The following is a 23,263-nucleotide window of genomic DNA, read 5'->3' as shown; positions in this document are numbered from 1 at the left end:
ACAGAATCACAGAATGGTTGAGGTTGGAAGGGACCCCTAGAGATCATCTAGTCCAACCCCCCTGCTCAAATAGAGCAGGCTGGCTAGGACCTGGTTGTCCAGATGGCTTTTGATACTTTTTGAGTATCTCCAAGGATGGAGACTCCACAACCTCTCTGGGCAACCTGTTCCAGTGCTCAGTCACCCTCACAGTAAAGAGGTTTCTCCCTATGTTCAGACAAAACTTTTGGTGTTTCGCTTTGTGCCCGTTGCCTCTCATCCTATCACTGGGCACCACAGAAAAGAGCCTGGCCCTATCCTCTTTACAGTCTCCCTTCAGATATTTATACCTATTGCTAAGATCTCCCCCTCAGTCTTCTCTTCTCCAGGCTGAGCAGGCCCTGCTCTCTCAGCCTTTCCTCACAGGAGAGATGCTCCAGGTCCTTAACTGATGCTCTGCCTAATGCAGCAAAACTGCAGGGCTAAAATGATGAAGGTGCCCAGATGGCAACACACCCTTTCTGCTTAATTAAATTTCTGAATCTCATCAGGAATGGAATATAAGTCCATGCTCTACTTGTACTAATGTGAACCCTTGCTCCTCATATGCCTAAAGAACAACAGAAAAAGAAATGACTCATAGGAGAGAGGCAAGGACCAAAAAGACTTTGTAATACTGTATCTTATTTTGGAAACACTTGATGATTTGTATCTCCCTCTTGACGTCAGTGGAAATAATGTAAGTTAATACCATGTATACCAATAGTTCCTGGCAGTTTTGACCTTTAAAAGAAAGAAGTTGGATTTACAGATGACAAAATTCACTGCAGTGCACTAAGCTTCCTATTTTCAGACTCAGCCGTTTCTGAAGATATAATGGAATACGCCAGCCAATACACTAATATTTTAATACATGTGGGAAGTGAAGTCTTACTAACAAACATCCCGTTCTGCTGTTTTTACTATTAACTCCTGAGACCTCTTTCTGCCTTCAAAACATCATGTTGTTAACTAATATGATGTAAATTTGTAAATTTTTTGCGTAAGACTCATTAGCATTATTATACACTGTAAATCTAATACTAAGGCCCTTTCGCTTGTACATAAATATATTACAAAAGTAAACACGGAGCAACTGAGGACTATCTGATAATAAAGTCTAGTACTATTAACTTTTGGCAAGCAAAAGTAATATAAGCACGTATCCAAGAACTGCTTTTTTAGTATTTCCTTTCAAATGCACTTATGTTACTAAAACTTAACTCAGATGAGTTACAGCTGTAGATGATTCTGTATCATAAAATTCATTCTATTTCAGGGAAAATATGATTTGCTCACTAACCCTAACACAGAGCTTCTACCATGCTGAAGACATACAGGTCCACAGTACTCAAGGTCCAATTTTTAAAATCCTTAACCTTACAAATAAGCATTTATATTGTAGTTACAGCCAAGCAACTTTTGCTATAACTACTTACTTTGGAGTATTGTTATGAATACTGGTGAGAGCAAGGTTTTTTTTTTTTTTTTTTTTAAAGGCACTGATGATACCCCACTTAAACTGGGAGAGCAACTACCACCTAAAGAGTATCTGTACACAGAAATTTAGAAATCAGTTATTATACTTGCACAGACATACAGGATATTGGTTTCCTTTTACAATCAATATGAACAATAAATTAGGTCTGCCCTGGATAAGCAGTACAGTATATTGAACCAGACTTCTCAGTGGTACAATTTCAGTAGCAGAACTTTATGCCTTTTTATTATTTCTATTTTAATGGCTGTTTTTATAGCTTTCTAAGCTTTTTCTTTGGATTATCTGGGACCTGGAGACAGAGAAGCACTTCACTTTGTCCTCTTCTCCCCAGTCCGCTGAATATCATGCTTTTTCTTGGTATGTGGCCAAGGTGGGAAGAGGATAGATTACAAAAGTGAAATTCCTCCTTTCTGTCCACCCTTCAATCCCCAAAATGGTTCCTAATGACAAACACTTGGACAACTATAATGAAACTCAGTACACTGCACTGCTGTTTCTCTGTTCTGTCCTTCCTCGATTTTTACCATGTATTTGATACAGCAAAACCTGGGCATTAGCTCCTAACATCCAGGGATTAACTAAAAATCCCACCTTGCTTGCCTGTACCCTGAATGCTTCCCAACGCTTCATTTTCCATCAAGCCAGTCACTAACTGTACTGTGTGATCCAACAAAGTTCTTTACATATTTCTTCTGAGTGGGGAAAAAATCCATTTTATCAAAAATAAAAACGTATTTAACTTTCAGTAGTGTAGTACCACAGCAAAAAGTTTTTCTGCTTTCATAATGTATCACTGCTATGTTTTATTTACAGCAGAATTTGTTCCAGAGATCAGTGACTAAAATTTGCTGTAGGCTAAAAAGAATCATAAAATAATTTTCAGGTCTTACCCAGCTAGCTTTTTTACAGTGTTAAGTACATGAAATTTTTAATAAAAAACAAGTCAATTCCACTGAAAACAACGTACTTCATATTTCCATACTACATCTGAATTTGCCTCAAGTTCCTCTCAAACTTCACTTTCCTTCCAGTTAAATAAATGTGCTCTCACAGTCAAATCTGAAAGAACTCCCAGGACAGGATACAGCCTGTGGACTGTCAGGTCAATACAAAGTCTCTCAGCGCCTTTAATATACTTTAAATCAGATCCTGTAAGAGTGTGTGTTGATATCTAACTTTTCCTTTGGTATAGTGTATCCCACAGGCCTCCAGAAGTAAAGCACTTACAAAAAAAACTACTTTCTTTTCACATTTACAAGGAGTATCTTTTACATATATATATATATTACAGTGTTTTTAAAGTAATTCATAAATATTTTTTAAAGTGTGAGTTACCTCATCTTGATAACTGAGTAAATTTACATGTAACAATGTGAAACTTCTATGCTTCAGACTGCTATAGTCAATTTATGTCTGATCATTGACTCCAAAGGAAAAATATTTTCAAGAGACAGGACCTAGTTATCTCAATGACTTACACATGATTTGTCCTTAAGCCTCAGTTCTTTAAAACAGAGACATAAGCTTTACTTCACAAAGCACTCAAAGTGAAGTCAGTGGGAACACTGCTTTCAGACTCAAATACATATTTAAGCACCTTTCTCAAAACATAGGCCCAGAGGTACTCTGTCTGTAATTCTAGAAGTTGTTTGAATGTCCCTGGAATGTCACTTTCTAAAAGAGATAAACTCAATATTCCTCTCTCATTTATTTTCATTTAACTTTACTACTGTCTCTTTCTGCTGATATCGCCATTAATATTAGCGGGAGTGATAAGAATTTCAAACTGATTTGTCTTAGTGTCAAAGTGCCAAAGGCTTTTAGATACTAGTACTTTCTTGTTAAGAGGTTCAGTAGCTATTTTCTTAATTCACCTAGTCATTTCTGCAGAAAAGCTGCAGGAAAATATCAATCTATTATGTGGTTTTGAAGCTTCTAAGAACTGAAGAATATGCTTGCTTTTAATCAGCAAAATAAATAATAAGCATGGTCTTAACTCTGTCATTGAAGCCTGATAATGTTTTATAGAATCAGATCTAGAGTTAACAACATGAGTAAAACTTTATTAAAGGAGTTACAGTAACGCTAATGTTACAAACATTTGGGCATGTCTGTGAGAAGTAGAAAGAATGCAATTGTTTGCTGATATTTGCTTATTTTTGCATTACAGAAATATGTCTACAGCATTATGGCCCCTCTGATCTAGAAGGGTGAGGAAACATCGCATACAAAACAAAAATACTTCCAGAGTGGAATAAATAATATTCATTATTTAAAAACATTCCCTGTTTAATAAATAATGGATATTGCTTAATCCTGATTGGACTCAGCATCAGAGAAAAAACTCATTGAGAATCCTGGTTTGATCCAATTCATTAAGGACCAGAACCTGCTGTTCTTCGAGATGACTGCAAGTGGTTTTTCTATGATGCCTCTCTGACTACAGAAAGTCAGAAAGACTATCTGTACTGTCAGGCTGAATTACAGCATCAAACATATGATGATAAAGTTTTATTCTGCTGAGGTAGAAGTTTTAGCAGTTCAGCTATAGATACAAGAAGGGGAATATTTTCAATAAACTCCTTAGTCCAAGCCAGAATATAACTCAGGTACCCTAAAAATCAAGCCCAGAAATGGAAACAAATACCATCTTAGCAACCTATTTCACCTTCTGTTGCATGATGCTGGGGAACAGATTCACTGAGAAGTAAGATACAAGGCACCCGCCAGCCCCTGTACCACAAGAGAAAGAAGACGATTAGATTTGATGCAAGGACCAACAAGGAAAAAGACTAGGTAATGAAACAATAAAAAGATATAAATTATGGAAAGTGAAGCTAAAAATCAATATGCTGCTCTTCTGAAAGACTGTGCTTAGTTTTAAAAACAGAGTGCTTTTTACTGAATGTTTAATTTGGTATAGATTGTTAAAGAAGATTTCCAGACCATCTGGAGCCCATTCTGTAACTTGATCTGGAAACCTCTAACTCAAAAATAATCCCTGTGGGAAGCTACAAACATACATATCACAATCTCATCAGAAAATTTCTGCTATCTATTTTAGATAAAAACATGCCATCTTTACCTCCTGGGAAATTCAAGGAAAAAAAAAATAGAATACCTTCTAGTGAAATACCAAAATAGTGGACACAATGGGAGAAACAAGGTATCATTTCTCAAAAGATCAACAAGAGGAGAGGAAGATTTAGTTGCACCAAAAAGCCGTGCGGGCAGTTTGGCCTTCTAAACGTTATGAGATGCAGTTATTCAGCAATCAATGTCAGACAATCAGCATAACAATGAAGATAAATATCTTGAATTTTTTACAAGAAGCTTAAAATAAGACTTACAGTAATGCCATAGGAACAGAAGCCCTCATCATTTCGGGGGAAAAAAAATAGAGCAACATAGGAACGGAACACAAGTTGTCCTAAATTGGAACTTGGAATGATGCCATAGTTAATAACTATAAAAACAGAACACATTGATGTATTATACATGGTCTTTAAACACAGTTTTAACGAGAAGGAGAAAAAGGTGAGTCTTGACACAGACTTTTGTGACTAGTGCTCCTAAAAAGAAAAGCGAAACCATTCTAAGAAGTGACAGAAGCGAAAACATTCTAAGAAGTTTTAAAAACATTATCCTGGCTCAGACTCAAAGGCTTCCTCCCTGTTTCTATACTGAGAACGGAGGAAGTGGCAAGATGCATCTCAGAACCAGAAACACAATTAAAGTATGAGATTTGAACTACAGTCCAGCTGGTGCAGTATATCCAATGGTAATCAGCAAATAATGTTCCGGAGACGGCATAAAAAGCCCTTATTAAGCAGTGGGCATACAGAGTCTGCATAAGACATCTTTGCAGCTAAGAATCAGAGTAGACCTTTTCAGAGTATATTTTCTGGTTCTTAATAAATGAGGTACTACAGGAATTTCAAGAATGAGGACTGAAAACGTACTCCTTAATGAGCTCATTTTGGCATTGGAAAGAGTTACCAGAATAAAAGAACTGAATTTTAAAAAGCTATGCAATACCTAATTAAAGATGTCCACCTAATTCTAAGAAACAAGAGGAAATCCAGAAGTCACAAATGAACTTGTATCCCTAACCTTGCTCACGACTGAGTGATAGGATCAGGCAGAACGTTAATGCTAACTTTCCATCCTCTTGCTTCCCATCAACCAGTGCAGCATGTGCTCACAGCATAAGATACAGATGTGGCTACAGATTTTCTCATGCATCTGGCCCTGCATATGGTGACACAGAGTATTTCAAGCATGAAATACATTTCCTTGTAACCTTACACAACATGTGAACTACAAATATAGTATTTAGAGCTGTTCAAAAACTGGGAAAACTGTTTTTAGTAAAAATCTGTTGAAAAATTCCCATTTTCATCAAAAAATACTGACAACATAACCAATAAGACAAGATCCTTATCAAATCTCTGTCAATGGTTAATACAAATTCCAAACATCCCTGTACTACATCAATTCATCTGCATCTGACAAATTTTAAACAGCACACAAATGCTCTTTGAAGGATAGTATGTGGGTGAATGGAAGAATGGAAATACACAAAGCAGAAAGGGAAAAGAGGGAGGGTTCAAAATAATTTTTCTCCGCAAGCCCCACAGAATGTTTATATATGCACGCTTATTTTAAGCGTCATTTGCCTCATGACGCTTAATATAAAAAGAGATTTTTGTATTTCCTTCTATAATTTTCCTTAATGCTGAATATGCTAGTGCTCAGTGTGGAATCTGCAGATCTACATGATCAGCAAAGATGCATGATGAACTGATAGCTAGATATAGTGATTCAGCCCCTTGGTTATATTGGCTTTATCTGGAGAACCAATAGTGACTTTTTTTTTTTAATAAATTTTTATACACTTTTTTCCTAGTCCTGTTGACCTCCTGATATAAATCAACATAGCTTCCTAGCTGAGACAGTTGAGAAAACTCTCTGACTCAAGATTCATATTGCCTCTACATCATCAGCAAATTCTAGTAAAAGTAATCCAGGAAGATTTTAGGAAGAAGTTCTATACTCAGAGGGAAAAGAGGTCACATCCCTTAGCTCATCTTTTCCAGTACTGCTAGGAACATGCCCTTTTCCCTCTCCCACAGATTCTGTCACTTTTATATTCATCTCCAAAGAAGAAATTTTAAAGCTGATTAATCCCTCTCTCAGCATTGTGGCCCACCCCTGCTTAGAACAGTTCAAAAGTGAGCATTCAGTTTAACAGGCTCACAGTAAAACAAACAAAAAAAAAACCAACACACACACACACAAAAAAAGATGATGAATTTGTCAGTCTGATTTGCTATGGCTGTAACAGTTTCTAACAAGAACAATGTCTAGGAAGATATTCAAGGTGAACATGCAGTTCAACTGGATAATGTAAGACAGCATAAGTGATGCTTATTGCAGAAAACAGCTCAAGAGCAAGAATGATCATTCGAATGTATCATTTTTGAATCTACTGAATGCAGTGATTTATTTACCTGAAGGTGGACAAATGGTATCTGTCCATAAATCCTCAGCATTTTTCTCAAGTATTTTCTCATTTCTATAATATCTTCTGTAGGAATTGCAATTGCTTGCTTTGATTTTCCAGATACCTCCTGGAAAGTTTTTGTGAATGGGAAGGTTTTGGAGCAACACACAAATCCACTCATGCTGTAGAAAACCTGCCTACTAACTTAAAAGCTTATCTACTGAATAGATAATAATCTGTGTCCTCCACAGACTTGAGGACAAATATCAGCAGAACTCATGAAGAGCCTCTTCTAATTTAGATTGGCAATGCAGCCACAAATACGGTGCACAGGAAGCAAACATTGCATATTTTCTTCCCAGAAGAGTGCTCCTATTTAAAAGAAAATCTGAACAAAAAGTTCAGGCATTAGAGCTAGCCATTCAAAGCAGCTCTTAAAGTCATTTAACACTTTACACTTTGTAACATTAACATGTTACAAAGGCCCATGTCACTGGATACAAAGAAGACGTATTATGAAACATCTATGTGGAAAACAAGTCTGACAGTATTATTTTTTTCTCAATTTATTCTTTCTTGCCTTAGTGCATTATAGAAAATGCTACACAAGTAAGATCAAACAAAAGCAGTAATAATATTATACACACAATATTTAAATAGCTTTTCTTAAATGTTTCGGCAGGTATGAAAATAATGCGACGTTGCAAAAGGGCAACCTAAAAGACACTGCCTACATAAATAATGTAAGGAAAACTATGGAAAAAATAGAGCTGTGGGTCTTTGACTTCTTCACTAGATTCGTTCTTGATTCTTGTGAGAAACAGTCTGATCATCTTAGAATTTATGAATCTCTCTATATTTTCTGTTTTAGTACGCTAAAGTCAGATTGATAAAATAATATGGCTGAAGGCTACATTAACATCAGCAAAGACTGCTAAGACCACAAACTTTAGACATCTCTCTCAGGGTAAGTCCAGACATTTTCTCCAGCTGTATCATTTTTTTCTAAACAGGTTTTTATTAATTTCCTATACCTACGATGGATCTTAAATTGGGAAAAACATCAGTCTCTGCAAGTACATGTTCTATTCCAAAAGAAAGAGAAGTTTAGAGACCAAGAGTCATTATCCAACTAAAAGAAATGTATTTAAAAATGTATGAGACACAATCCTGTTTTACATACTTACTCATAACTTTTATTGTTTTTTCACTATGTAAATCACAAAGAAGCAAATATATTGTGTCAAACCCAGTAAGTGGGAACAATTCACAGCAACTGCTCAACACTCAGAAAGATTTAATCACTTGAGAAGGGCCACTCATGGGATACTTACTTCTTGTTTCTACAACATAAAACTGAGTTTCTGACTACAACCTCTACTAACTAGAAGTTGCACTCCACTTCTGCCTTGTGGCTTACTAGTATTTAAGAAATACCATATGTAAATTAAAAACAACCCACGTCTGACATTTAAACAAAAGAAATACTCAAATACTTCTAAGGAAACACAAGTTTGGCTGAAGATCACACTAAGGAAAGATTTTCTTCTACTTATTCCGAAATACTGTCCTTCAATCCACATTTAAAGACTTTGGAATGAGTAACTTCTCCATCCATTGAGAGATGAAGACAAAACAAGAGGCATTCATAAAAGGACTTTACATAAGAGTAATGGGTTTTTTTGGTTTTTTTTTTTTGTTTTTTGTTTTTTAAGTTCTCAAGTTGAAGAGGGACAACACTCTGTCTATAAAAATCAGGGTAAGACTCTCTTGTCCTGACACAGTTACTTGCTGGATTCATTTACTGAACCTTGTGGATGTCCAGAGAACAAGCGGGCTGCCTGATTCAGAAGCTTTGAAGCTTCACTGATGATACTTCCCCCAACTCCATGCCTTCTGGATGACACTGGAGCTAAAAAGAGCTCTGCTGTCACTGTAGGATATGCATGACTGGAATGATGTTGGCACTGAGGGACTGCAGCCACAAGCCTCTGAAGGCTGAGGGAGCTGGGGGCCCTCTCATGATAGAGGAAAACCACTGCTGGAAATATGGTGAGGGGAATAATATTAGAGGTGAGAAGCTGAAAAGATAAGTGATTTCACATCAGTAGCAGGGGACAGGGATGACATGGAAGCAGCTGGGCTTGTCATTACCACTGTTCCCTTGCGCTTTTCTCCTACAGAAGGACGGCAAGGCTCAGAGCAAACCCTGGCCAGCCGGGGCGGGGGGAGCAAGGTAGCCCTGCGGCTCCGTACCAGGGCACGGCCGCTGCCCTCAGGACACAGGGCAGAACCTGATGTGGCGGCACCCCTTCGCCAGGCAGCCAGCAGGAAGCTCCACATCACCCAAAATAGCTGCTCCTCTCAAGGGGCAGCAAACCCAGCACTTGGGTGAGCCCACAACTCTTGGGGTGCTGCAAAGACACCACCACGCCCAAAACCTGCAATCGGCCCTGCATGAGGAGACCTCCCAAAAACACAGGGAGGCAATGAATTTCAGTGTACGTACCTAGCTGTTTGTTCCCATGAAGCTATTGCTTTAAAATAAAATATTTGCACTACTTCAGAAGGAAGCAACTCCCTTAAACTTTGAGAAGTGACTGTACTTAGGAAGCTGGAGTAAAAAATCCCTCCTTTAAAATGGCAGCTAAAATTTACTGCAGCCACTTTCAAATTTTAATACCTCAAATTTTTAATTAAGGTATACTTGAGCATAAGCAAATGTTCTCTGCCTTCATTAGGTTCTATTAAATCTTTTATATTTACAAATATAAATCTGTGGCTTCTACAGCTCTCACATACACTTAAAGGGACAGCAATACTCCCAACACATAACCTCATATTCTGTTTTTCTGTAATAAAAATAATGGACAAGCAGCCACGTAATGCAAAGATATAATTCTGCCAAAGGTTCCAGTGATATCAACTATAAGAAGCATCTGTACAGTTACAAGTACCTCCGTGCATTTGTGATAAACTCTGATGTATAGTTCAGGCAGTTTAAACTACAGTAGGCTCCAACTTCTTACAATGGACAGACTCGATGTAAATCCTTATATGCGAAAGAAGAGCAAAGAATAAATCAGTTTGTTTGGAACCGAGTGTTAAACAAGAATATATAGCTATTTCAAGGACATGGGCTTTGGAGGGAGGGGGAAGTTGCTTCCTTTGGCTGCACACTTCTTAAAAATGATTTTTTTTTTTTAATGAAATGACAGTTGGTTTGTGTAATTATGTCCACACATATTTCTTAGCAGATGGCCAAGGCATCTGCACTGTTTTAAACGTGTTTCACAATTTTAACAGGTTCACTTAATAGATCTGCATTCTTTCCTCTCCTTTGGCATACAAATGTCATCACTCCCAGCAATGGTTTTACTGAGCATTTCATAGACATGCCACAATTCGACAGCTATACAACTTACTCTTACCAACAAAAGAACTAAAATGCACCTATGTCCCATTATACTTACCAATGTCTGGCTTGATTTGAGATTATATGAACACTAAAATTTCTGTTTTGCTGTGAAAGAGCAAACTTGAACAAAACTGAGCATTTTTTCTTCTTTTAAAAGGATCTTATTTCTGATTCTCGATTCAAGGAGCATAGAGCTTTTTCTTTCATATGGCAAGGTGATGCAGGCTAGCAGTAATGATTAATTGTTTGGTACAGTGTCTTCCATTGCATTTATCTTATCGTTTGCTTTCTTCAGCATGTACGACAAATGAGTCCAAGTCCCAGGTGGAGCCTTCAAGTACAACTGAACACTAGTAGTAAATAAAAAGAGACAAAGTTCGTTTCAGAATGAGAAGATGCAATTCACCAGTGTCAGTAGAGCAACACGCATTTTCATCAGCAGATGTAATCCAGTGTTTTTAGCCAGAGAATAGCTGAAGGAAGGTATATGCAATGGGCTTAATAATTCCAATGTTATTTCTGATTCATACTGTACTGGAAAGGTCATTCTTGCAGGGGACATCCTCCGCAATATACAATTCATGCAAGCCCCCATGGCAAACATGCACCTCCACTTACTGTATAACAACAGCGAAAGAATAAGCTCACATCATCACTTGTGCACACACAGGTGAAATATCAGTGTCACTGTTCACAGTATTCCAACTGAACAATTAGGCTCACAATATCTTGAAATAAAGATAACATTGAACTATAAGAGGCAGACTATCACTCTCAAAACCAATTTTTTTCTGTTTCAGTGATAGATATATAAAAGGCTGATGTATCTTGGGATAACTTCCACTTCCTCCCCTATTCATTCTCAGCATTGCTTCTCAGCACTTTTTTTTTTTTTTTTTTTTTTTTTTTTTTTTTTTTAAAGATATGACCCAAATCTTATCAGAGAGACTTCCACTGACCTCGGTGAGCTTTGAATCAGACCTCCAAATTAAATTCTGGCCCCTTTCAATAGTGTGCATAAGATTTCTAGTCTATACAATCTCTCACTGCAAAATTAGGACATCATGAATTCACTGTTTCTATGCTAAGAAATAACGCAAACTATGCTGTTCACGTAAGCATATCCTTGAACCTACAGTTGTCTATCTAATTTCACTATAACTGATACCTCCCTCCCCTGATTTTGTTTCCTTCATAACAGTTGTTCTAAGGCACCTGTCTTCCTGACAGGATATGCATCTCGGGCACAAGAAAGCAAAAAGAACTATTTCACCACCTAGTCCTAGATTAATACTTTAAAATGCAGTTTTAACAATTATTTCCTATATTATATGCCGGGAGGCAAGAGATATATGGTTAGCAACAGTCATCCTTGACTATTATAACATATAACAACTAATTAATATTTAAAGACTAATACATGCATTCATATGAAGAAAGAATAAATTGTTCCAAGCTCAACTGGATTTTTCCCTAACTCTCCACAGTTCAGCCATAACCCCAATTTGTATCATACTCAGGTAAACTGAATGACCAGTCATCAAACATATTGCATACCAGCCCCCCTTTACTGTTCAGATACTGATTTAAGCAAATATTCCAAAAAGATAAAAACACTAATTTACATAGAATCAATGTTATTACGTTATCAAATTTCCAAGAAAATGAGTCCAAAGGAAGTAAATCATAAACCTGGAACTTCAAACTATAATGAGAACAGTCTAATTCCGGGCTAGGTCCAGCTCACGTCAGGGCAGCTGCTTCCGGACCCAAGAACCCAGCAGGATAAGGGTTGCCTTTTTGGGGGGAGGGGGGTGAATCGCCTAGCTCAGCATTTTTCCACTGCGTAGCTCACTCTGGAAATGAGCAAATTCCTGCTCCACCTGCCCTTCTCAACGCCAAGGTTCAATGCTGAGAGAGAGGGTGTTTGTCTGAGGAGGCCTCACACCCAGTCTGTTGCCAGCTGCAGCAAAGAACCACGGGAACAGAGAGCAGCCGGATGTAAAAAAGGCCTTCCACTGGGAATACCCAGCCTATGCCATGGGCTTCTCAATTACATTTAACACTGGAAAAAGAAATGGTGACATTAAGCCATCTTCCAGTAAGTCACACGCAATTCTACAATATAATATCCATACTGAAAAAAGGAGTGGAGCTGGATTCTCCACTGTCACCCTGTTTGAAGTTACTTGTTTCCATGCTAGCACTGATGTGGCTGAAGACTTGTTCTGATTTAGTAGCATTTTACACACTCAGTTTGCAGGCATAAGTGACTCCATAAAGAGTGAGGCAGTGAGGAGTCAGGGCCAGTAAACCTATACCAGCCTTCACATGGTGTTGGAGAGTCTCATATATTTTGTTAGGAAGCCAATTTTTTTGTTCTATTCACTAACAGCTTAGTCTGTGCCTATACTATAAACCTGGATAATTTTGTAGTTCTCTCATCTTTCTACCTTTTTAAAAAAAACTTTAGTATAATGTTGGCCTGGGAAAACATGCAGACAGAACAGAAATTTAGCAAAAGTCACAGCTACTGAAAGAGTAAAGGAATAGCTGTCTAAGTACTTCTTGACTGAATAGCTATTTGACCGATATATCTGATCAATCACATCATAGGATATATTTGTAAATGGAAAATAAAATACTTTACTGCACCCAGTAGGCACAATGAGAGACTTCAGAATCTATCTATATCTACCTGAAAACTACTGATCGCCTGTCAGGGTGGCTTTGCTCTTCTTTCTTACTCTGCTTTATCACAGCTGCAGAGATTTTTATTGCTCTGAATGCGAAACTTTCCAGAAAGCTGCAGTGATTTCCTGTACTAAAGGCTCCCATTTGGTGCCTCTAGGTTTTCCACAATGTTTTCTAGCAAATAGATCTGATTTTAATTAAGGGAGGAAAAGAAACGGACCAGATGTTCTACAGTTACACAGATCCCTGGTCAAATCTTCTGTCAGCAGCAACAAAACCCTGATTTAAATTCATCAGCTGAAAACACCAAGACTACACAGAAGTGAGAAACACTCTCTTGGTTCACAGAAGTCTGTGATGCATTTTGATCCTCCTACATCTCCTTCAGGTAAAAACTACTAATTTACTTAAGTTCTAGTGATGCACTGGATAAATCCTCTTTCAGATATGACTCATGCCTTTTGTAAGGCTGCAGTTAGGAAGGCAAACCCTACTCTAGAGGCTACCCAATACATGCACCTATTTACCATCTGAATAACTTGTAGTTAATTAGGAATATATTTGGCTAATATGAGTACTGTGATAAACTGACGTACCTACATATAGCTTTCCCAAAGCAGAAGAAGAGCAGGAGGAAGATCACATTTTAAAACAGATGTTGCAGCAAAGAAAGGAAAAAGATGCCAGAGAAATCGAGCATAAAGAAACTTGTTTATAATCAAAGCTTTCTGGGCAGACCCAACAGCTGTCTGCTAGTGAGGATTTATTCCTATGTATGGGTGGCATGAACCCATTATTTAACATTTTTGTTAGTTTGCGTGTGCTTAAAGTCCCTCTTCCTATTTGACTGACTGACATTCCTATTTTCTCAGATCATTCTTTAATAAGAATAATGTTCAATAATATTGATATAAGAATAATGTTCAATAATAATGGAGAACAACTTCAATCTGCAAATTACTTGTATGTAATGGGGCTTTATTTCTTTACCACATTGGCTGCAATTCTAAATTACCATTCATTACTCACATAGTTCAGTTTTAATGCAAATAACTATGCATTGCTGAGAAGTTATTTATAGTATTTTAAATATTTTACTCCAGAAGAATGAAGAATACATGCACTTTTGCCTACAAAAACAATAGAAAGAAAAGACCATTCTTTATATAATAAGTTTGAATATCTGAATTCAGGACTTCTTTGCACACAATAATGTAGCACATGCAGTTAAAGAGCAGTCCATCCAGACAATGTTACTATATTAGGAGGTATTATTTCACTTATATGTCTGCTTCTTTACCATATTCTGAGCCTATCCAGCTACGAACTTTGGTGACAAAATGTTTTTTCCTCTCTCACTTTCAAGCAAGTCCTACACAGGCAACACAGTTACTGCAGCCTATCATTAATCCATTTCCAAGCTGACCAGTACAAACACCAGTGTAAGAACTCATTTTTCCACACTGCCATGGAGGCAGGTGGGACCAAAGGGACCAGAGAGAGACAAAGTACATCCTCCCACAGATCTGTCTAAATTCAGCAGTTTTGGAAGTCCAAGTGACATAGTCTGCATAACGGACAGGACTATATCGTTATCCTTCTTTCGCTCTATAAAAAAACAAAACAAAACAAAAACAACAACGAAAAACACCCCAAACAGTAAAACTTTACTATTTGTAATTCTGCTGCATTTCCCGAGGCAGGCCGGCCAGCAGGCTTCTGGGCTGACTTCCCAGATTTCTGTTAGGGATTAAGGTTTGCACATTAATCCAGAATCTGACGTCTGACCAGCCGTTCTCCAAATGAGATTTTTGATCTGTTGGCCTGTTTCTGCTCCTACAACAGACAAACCCTACAGTTCTTTGCTTCTAGACTCCCCCCTTGTATGGGCAGATCCTGTTTCCCAAGTTTCTTTGCACCTTTATCTATTAATGCCCCTCAGATCATATCTGGTTCCCTTCTCCAGCTCCAGAAGCTCAGACTTTCTTACTAGGTTGGACTTTTTCCACCAAAATCAATTAAGGATAGCAAGAAGGGGCAAATATCAACTTACAAAGTGCATATTAATTTATGACATCTCCCTTTCCAGACCTTCTTTAGGATAAGTAACACAAGTGAAGTATTTAAAATTTAAACCAAACTCTGATGATTTCTTAAGAAGCTTTTCTTACATGGTTTACAGCCCACAAACTATTACAAAGCAATCTATCCAATTTAATTTAAATTAGTCTTGTCAAATACTGAATCACGAGCACTCAAAAATCTCATGGAACTCAAGAGGCGCTCTTCCATTTTCTGTACTTGCTACAGACTTCACACCTTTCAGAAGATCCTGATTTAGCATTGCTAGAACATCACAGTACATCTCAAACTGCTTTATCAGGAGTCATCCATTCAGAGACTAAAACTTTAGTGCCAGAATTCAGTAGCCTACTTGAGTTGTGAGAAACTTAACCCTAAAGTTGCAACCGACAAACTACAAGCCATGAAATTTGAACTAAGTAATTAAATTAGTAAGAGTACTGGCCTGTTACCTTTTAACCACCATGCAACACCTCCAGAATCTAGACAGGAATTGTTTGCAACTTGCTGTGGTAGCAGTGCACCAAGGTCAGCTATCAAACCTCTTTCCTCTCCACCAAGTGACTTATTCTGCAGAAAAAAACAAAACAAAACCCCAACACCTCCCTCCCAAGCCCTTTCTTTATTCTAAAACAGAGCTCAGTAGTATACTTTGGAAATAACATGTAGCTTGTTTGGACTGTGGGGTTTTGTTGTAATTTCTCTTTCCGTACTTAACAGAAACACTGAAGAGCTCTCTGGGTAGCCCCTGCATAGTTCACACAGGCCAAGCCTCCTTCCACTAAAGTGAATAGAAGCCTTGCAATTGACTGCAAGGAGGAATAAAACTGAGCCCTGTAGGGTGTGGTAATATGTTGATAAGCATAATAATACTTGTTTCATCTTCACCCATTTTAGCTTCCTCAAAAGTTTAAATTTATAGCCAACAGTGTCTGCTCCTTTCAAAAGGGTTTTCCGAATGCATATCATTAATCTGTCACTTGACTTTCCACTTGAGTTACTATACACAATGAGGCACAAAGAAAAAATAAGATATGTTGGTAACGTCTCCCACTAATATATCCATACATAATTTATATCGAAGGGTGACTCCAACACAAGTTAGGGTCTTACTCCCGTAAGTGCTCATTTGTATCTAGTTGGCTTCCTTCCAGATGGTGACCAGAAACTGCACCAGGGTAAACTTAACACAAGATACTCTCCAAAACTGTAATAGCCTTGCTCAGTATGGCTTTTGGATTTACGACCAAGTCATCCCACTAGATATAGCTCTATTGCACTATAACTGCAAATGTAATTATGCGAGATACAGGGTATCCTTCAATGAGAACTGGTGTTTTGCACTAGCAGTTTATTCTTACCTGATATAGCATATGTTATTGTATTCATATATTTTGAAATATGAAACACGAGAAAACGTCTGTGTCAAATCACAGCATGCATTAAACATCTGCCGCATGTTTTCTCTTACAAGCCTTCTTGTTCTGAATCCATACTTATATTTCAGGTTTACATTACAAATAGATAGTATGTAGTGGTAACAAGAAAAATATTGCTATGATACCACATTTCTTTCTAATACCACATCATCAAAAATGAAAGCAACGGAACATGTGCAAGAACTGTGCCCTCTCCTGCATCTATATGTAGAATCTATACTTCCTATAGGCTGTATCTTCAAAACGTATTGTAGCGATTCTAGTTCAAGTATGTTCAAATTAATGCATCTATATGCTCGGGTATGTTTTCTCTGTAGGTATGTCAAACACAACTGCTCTGGTTTGACAGAGAAATGTTTGGGAAATGCTTGACTCCCTCCTCTGCCCCTAATCCACCTCTTTAGATGAGACTGAAGAAAGCAACTACAATCTTCCTTCTGCTCTCCCAGGTGGGCTCTATACTCCTGGGAAGCAGGACTACAGTTCTGCTTCACCTTTCCACAATTTCAGCAAGTATTGAACACTGCTGCTTCTACTACTGTTGCTCTCACAGTCTGCCTATGCGTCCACGTGAGGGCCAAGAGGAACTGGGTCCGAAACTGCTATCAATACAGGGGTTAATTTGTGCTATCACTTCCCATACAAATGGGCTCTTCCTTTTTGGCTGCTCATCAGTTCCTCAGATATTCTAAGTATCCCTAGTTCTTTTATTCTCTGCTGGAGCTCACCAATGTACCCGACTCATTTAAAGGCAGCAAGGTGTACTAGTTTTCTCTTCTGCAAATATATTACTGCTCTGAAACATCCTGTGTAAGCATTATGTCAAGGCAGCCCTTTCGGGCCACTTGTAAGCTCACCAGTGACTGGCAGTTATGTCCACACTGGATCCTTCCCCACAATCATTCAAACGTTTAGCTCCCTCCTCAACTCTGCTAGTTCATTAGAAAGGAGCTTGCTAATTCTCAGATTCCAGAGGTCCCTTCAACCTAAATTACTCTATGATTGAACCACAGTGAAATCAAATATACTTGATCTGTACCTTAGGTTCTCCCTGCTCATTTCATCCTGTTTTCTCAGTCTGGAAACATATTATTCTTTACTGTTTTTAGTAAACAAGTATCACAGTCAAAAAACACCTCACTTTGCTAAGTACCAGTACCATTTCCATAATAAGCAAGTGAGCTTCATTCTCTCACTTAGGTTTTAGAACGTAAACATTTTTAGTGCAGCATCACAGGTTCCAGGTCCCACATACTGGTTGCAGGAAGCCAGAGCAAACTCACAATTTCATGTCATATGAGACTAGATCCACCTTTGTTTCCTTTTCAGAGCTGCATAGTAGAGGTGATCCCTCCTACTAAACAACTTAGCCGACTCCCTGAACAAGATCCATACAGTAGAAATCATACCGTCAACAGTTTTGAAATGAGAATTATTTAACATGCAATAAAATATAACTGTTGAATTCAGAGCTCAAAAAAAAAAAAGAAATCTATTACTTCCCCTCACCTCTGCTAATTTGCATTATGCTTGAATGAAGCAACACAGAGTTGGCATTTTACTATCATAATGACCCACAACCTCCTATCCAACATTAACATACATCTCTTAAAAATTAACTCCATACTGATAGAGTCCATTAAGAAGTTAATATGACTTTGAACCATTCATCAATAGTCACACAATCCTTTGGTTTAATTAATGAGCCAGTTTTTACCAATTATTCCTTAATGTTTAAAATTCTCAATAGTAGCACATTCAGAGAGTAATTAATATTCAATTAGTTTAAAGTTTTCGCATTTGCATATTAATTGTTGCTTTCTACATCAAAGAGGTATTTGAAAGGCTAGGAGTGCTTTGATCTTCTCGAAAAGTGAAAATGTTAGGATTATTAGATTTTGAAAGCCTTTCAGGCAACAGTTTTAAGATCACTGATACTCTCATATTTTCTCCCTGGAGCTCTAGTTCCTTTGCTGAGAAATCTGGCTTTAAACAGTATGATTTTATTGTTGGTTCAACCATACGAAACAGATTGAGGGAAGACAGCTTACAGTATTGCACAGCACTGAAGTTTCTCTAAAATTCGCAAGATTTGCAAAGCAAAATTTTTAGTACTTTCAAGATTAAAGCATAAAATTGATAATGTTCTGTGTATGACAGAGACTGAAAAAGGGGTGCTTTTCCTAGCAGAAAAAGAGTGTATGTCATGGTATAAACCACCCCGGTCACTGAGTTTAGTTCTTCCTGAAGTCCTAAACATACACAGTAGACACAAAATCCAAAAGAGATCCACAGAAACACCCATTCTGCCCAATCATGCACACAAAACAGCTGTAAAACTTTCACAGCCTATAATGTATCTCTTCAGTAAAAAGGATGAAAAAACATCCTCAGACACTACAGAGAAATAAAGAGCAAAGATATTCAACAACACTACAGGCCTTGCGCTCTCATGGATTTACAGTGAAGGAGGTGAACCGAGCTTCAGAAATGAACTATACTCCGTGAAACAGAAGAGCACAGAAAAACAGAAATCTCAACACCTCTGCCAGTCTAAACAAGGAACAGTCACTTTTGGGAGAGGAGAATTCCTTACTCCTCCCAAATCGAGCAATTACAAGACAAGTGGCATTGACAAGCATGAGAGGAAAGCACGACTAGGCTTCCAAAAATTTCCTCTAGGAATGACAGCATACTACTGCTCAGTCTCCCACCTTTAGTCAGAATTAGTCCAGCAAACAAAGAAACAAAATATTTAAATATGCAAAAATAAGAAAGCATGAGGGAGAGACAATGAAAATAATCCTTCTTTGTCCCTCCAGGTAATCAGTGAAAATCCTCTACTAACTTTAATTGATTAAATGCAAGAGAAACTCAGTGTAACAGCACTTTCTAATCCACTGAAAATACTCAAAAACTTTCTACCCGGTCATATAACTCCTTCCTTGAATTTGTCAAGATCCCTCTTCAAACACTGTGTTTCCTACTTTTTTGCTCTACTTCAAAGTTCATTTCATAATTTCAGTCTTCCACTGGTTGCAAATTCAGTATCAGTGCTGAAATAGCGATGAAAACATTGCATAAAATCAAGTCATAGCTATTTCATCCTTACTAATGGATTAGTTTAAGATCATTCAACAGCACAGAGTATTGGAAATCTATATACTTAATTATCATTGTATTTTAAATTAACAAGAAACATTTCATTACTGTAAAAATTTCACACATGGCTTCCGAAGACTAGGTAGCAGGACTACTAATGTGATCCGGAACAATGCTTTGAAAAGGGAACTTGGAAAGTAAAAGCAGTTGTACTTGATCAGCAAGAAACAAACAGGCAAGACCCAAACCCTGACTGGTTGCCTTTTCCAGATAGCAATCCAATTCAAAATAAAAACAAACAAACCTTCCTATACCTCTTCTCCACCATGCCAACCAGACACATCAGCAGCTTGATTTTTCCTCCTGAAGAGAGGTCGGTTTTCCCCTGCCTTTATATCCTCAGTTTTCTCATGCTACTTTTATCCTGAGTTGTAAGGTTGCTTCTGATTTCCTGTTGCCTAAACAAAGAAAATTAGGTTCTCAGTGTATGCCCCACCTTCCTCCTTTACTGTCAAAAAAAAAAAAAAAAAAAAAAGTAGTAGTAACTATTTCAGAGTTTCTTGGAGTCATCACAACTTTGCAAAGACAGAATTTCAGGTTATTATATGCAAATGCCATTACAAAAGGTATTGGAGATTTCCACTACTAATCTCTGAGCCACACATAACTTCCACCATTACATGTTACTCATTCAACAGATGCCATAAAAGTACTCAGGTCTTCCTATGTCAATTCATCACCAGGCAAGGGATTAGCAAGTTAAACAGACTGCTACAAACTTATGTTGCATTATGCACCTATTACTTTTGAGCAACGTTTCTCTCAAAAATGCAAAGGTAATTTGTAAATGAAAGGCATAGCATTTGCTTATTCTGTGCTATCTGTGAAAGTTATTTCAAATACTGGGTGGTTTGGGGAGTTTTTAATCTTTCAGAAAAACACAATTAAAGGCTTTAGTCTCACAGCAGGTGTTAGTGCTTGTTTATTTTAAAATACGTCCAAGGTTTCTGTTTCTCAGCAGCCAAGCTTACATCAAATATTCGCCATAAAACATGCTGTCTGATAACTTTTTTTGTTGGCAATGCAAAATACTGCAAAGTATCAAGGTCATTTATGAATAAACATCAGCTCCATTTCTTCCCCCTCTGAGATGGAAATCACAAAGGTTCTCCTTGCACTCGGAGCAGAGTTCTGCATCTTACAGAAAAGTCTTCATTCCTTTTATTTTTTTATGATTAAATTAGATATTTTTCTATATTAGCACCCCATCTTTAAGTAAGTTTAATCTTAATACTGCTCTTAGGTTTTATTCAATTCCCCTGCCCCCCAAGTGATGGAAGATCACCAAAATTTTATACACCAAATGGAATAGATTCTAATCACAGATATGCTAATATAAGATCTTCGCAAGCCATGGTTCGTGATTTTCTGACACTTGTTTATTTTTATTCAAGATATACTGTAGCAAAAAGAGAAGGTGGAATCTGGCCCAAAGATTTCTTCTGACAAATCTTTGTCTGTAGAAAATTTGTTATTAGCAATACAACATATGTTCCTTTAATTATGTCTTTGACCAAAAATATTAAAGACATTTTGGCCATATGTCTATTTATCCATTTCCAGGTAGGGTTTTTTTGACACATTTGCATTATATAATGGCCAGGAACTTTGAACATAAGTTTGGGGTTTCATTACATTCTATCTGCACTTTAAAAACAAAATTAAAAAAAAGGACTCATCCTGCAATTTTTGAGCTGCGCTCAGTTACTAGAAGGCACTTTTATTAACCTTATCTTATCTTCTAGACCATAGTGTGAGCTCTTGAAGTAGCTAGCTTCTAATGGTGCATCTTTGTCAGGATACAAACCAATCTAAATTTAAATGTTCACCTCTGCATATCTTCTTTGTGATGTCAACATAAATCCTTAAATCATGGAGAAGTAAAACAGGATGCAAATGTGAAGCCGTAAGTTTCAGCAAGTTTCTCTAATACTGAGTGGGGAGCCTATTTCAGTAGTCTGACTGTATTCAACAATATCTTTACAAATTCCATCATGACTGCAGTGAGATTTTGGAAAAAGAAGATGCCTCCAGTTCTTCCTATGCTACTTTTAATAATTTTTAGTCAAGTCAACATGACCTTGAAAATCACTGACGAATGGCAAGGAACTACAAAACTATGCTATGAAAATTCATATAATGGATCATAATATAAGCCTGAATGATTTTTGTTCTGTGACAAATAAATAGCCCATACTAAAAATGAGAATATAAGCAATTGTCAGCATTTCAATAATCCATTTGAGATGTATATCACTTTTGTCACATGCTTTTTCATTATGTGCTCTTGAAGACTTATGGAGGACAACATTGTCTCTTGTCTCTCTCTTTGTGCTTTGTATTAAGTGTGCATGAGAAGTACTGACCTTCAAATCCTTAAAAATGCAGTCTTTTTGTTCATGTGTCAGGCAGACAAACACTTATGGAACTAACACGTGATAAAAGCAACCTCATAGAAGTGTTTCATTTTTGTCTTATAAGTGCCCCTATAAAGCTTCAGAGCACCTCATTCACCAGTATTTTTCACACATGCTTCTAAGCAGCCTTGAAACACACAGTTAAAGCTAAACACCTTTTAAATGTTTAATAAACATGTTCATGAAACATGTTCATTAAAACTTCTACAATAAAGGACTACACATATAGTGACTGCAGACTAGATCAGTGACAACCATTTTTAACATGAATTCCCATCTACTAGTAAGTGAAGAAATTATTTTTATATAGTCTACCAAATAACAATAACTTCTGACTTTTAACAGTGTGGGTTAATTTGAACTTGTAATCAATAGTACACATTTCATCAACAATAGCCTCAGTTACTCAGTTTCCTTAAACATAATCTCTCTTAATTTTTGGCCACAAACTAGGCCTTTAATTATCTTCCCCTTTGAAGCAGAATGCTTTTCAATTTCCATTGGAGGCAGATAAAGCCAGACTTGTTCCACTGCCAGGATGAGTGAGGGAGCAAGTAGCAGAGACCTCATGCAGGAGAATATCGCAGGCTTTATGTAACCATGAGGTCAGATTCATGCTGCCTCTCTTTTCTAATCAGAGAGTTGCAATGATGGAGATGTTTTGGCTCTTGCAGGCCAGTACAACTTCCAGTGTTTAAACCTGCTTTTCTGAAGCTCTCACACTTTACCATCCATGTGTTCCAGTTCTTACACTGGTGGTACAAATGAAGTTACCACATATTTATTCTATCTATTTACTTAGACTCTATGCTGGGGTAGGAAGGAAAGAGCAGAATTCACCATTCCCTATCATATAAGGCTCTGACTTCGCTCTCTTAATATCATTTGTATCTGTGTAAAATTGCCTCAACAATTTTAGAAAATGTGCTCAAAGCAGCAAAAGTAAGTGATGGAAGTGGTAAGTCAGTGTTTGGGAGGCTGTGAATCACTAGAGATTAGGGTAAATGCACCAATAAGAAAGCTCTG

General features: G+C 37.4%; 1 long non-coding RNA gene across 5 annotated transcripts in view; it reads right to left on the bottom strand.

The window, feature by feature from the left end:
• Positions 1-9,678: 9,678 nt before the first annotated feature.
• LOC112985639 (uncharacterized) overlaps positions 9,679-23,263 on the bottom strand; it is a 33,573-nt gene continuing 19,988 nt past the window's right edge. For 2 of the 5 annotated variants that reach the window (XR_010389480.1, XR_003259790.2), the window contains 2 exons: positions 20,065-20,218; positions 9,679-10,793 (listed from right to left, as the gene is read on the bottom strand). This is a non-coding gene — a long non-coding RNA (uncharacterized LOC112985639). The remainder of the gene's footprint in view (positions 10,794-20,064; positions 20,219-23,263) is intronic. The other 3 variants (XR_010389482.1, XR_010389481.1, XR_003259791.2) reach the window with 3 other exon arrangements.

This window comes from Dromaius novaehollandiae, chromosome 5 (assembly GCF_036370855.1).
Source record: "Dromaius novaehollandiae isolate bDroNov1 chromosome 5, bDroNov1.hap1, whole genome shotgun sequence".
In the NCBI taxonomy this organism is placed as follows: domain Eukaryota; kingdom Metazoa; phylum Chordata; class Aves; order Casuariiformes; family Dromaiidae; genus Dromaius; species Dromaius novaehollandiae.
Note: the sequence above shows the minus strand (reverse complement) of the source record. Positions and strands in the feature narration are given on the sequence as shown.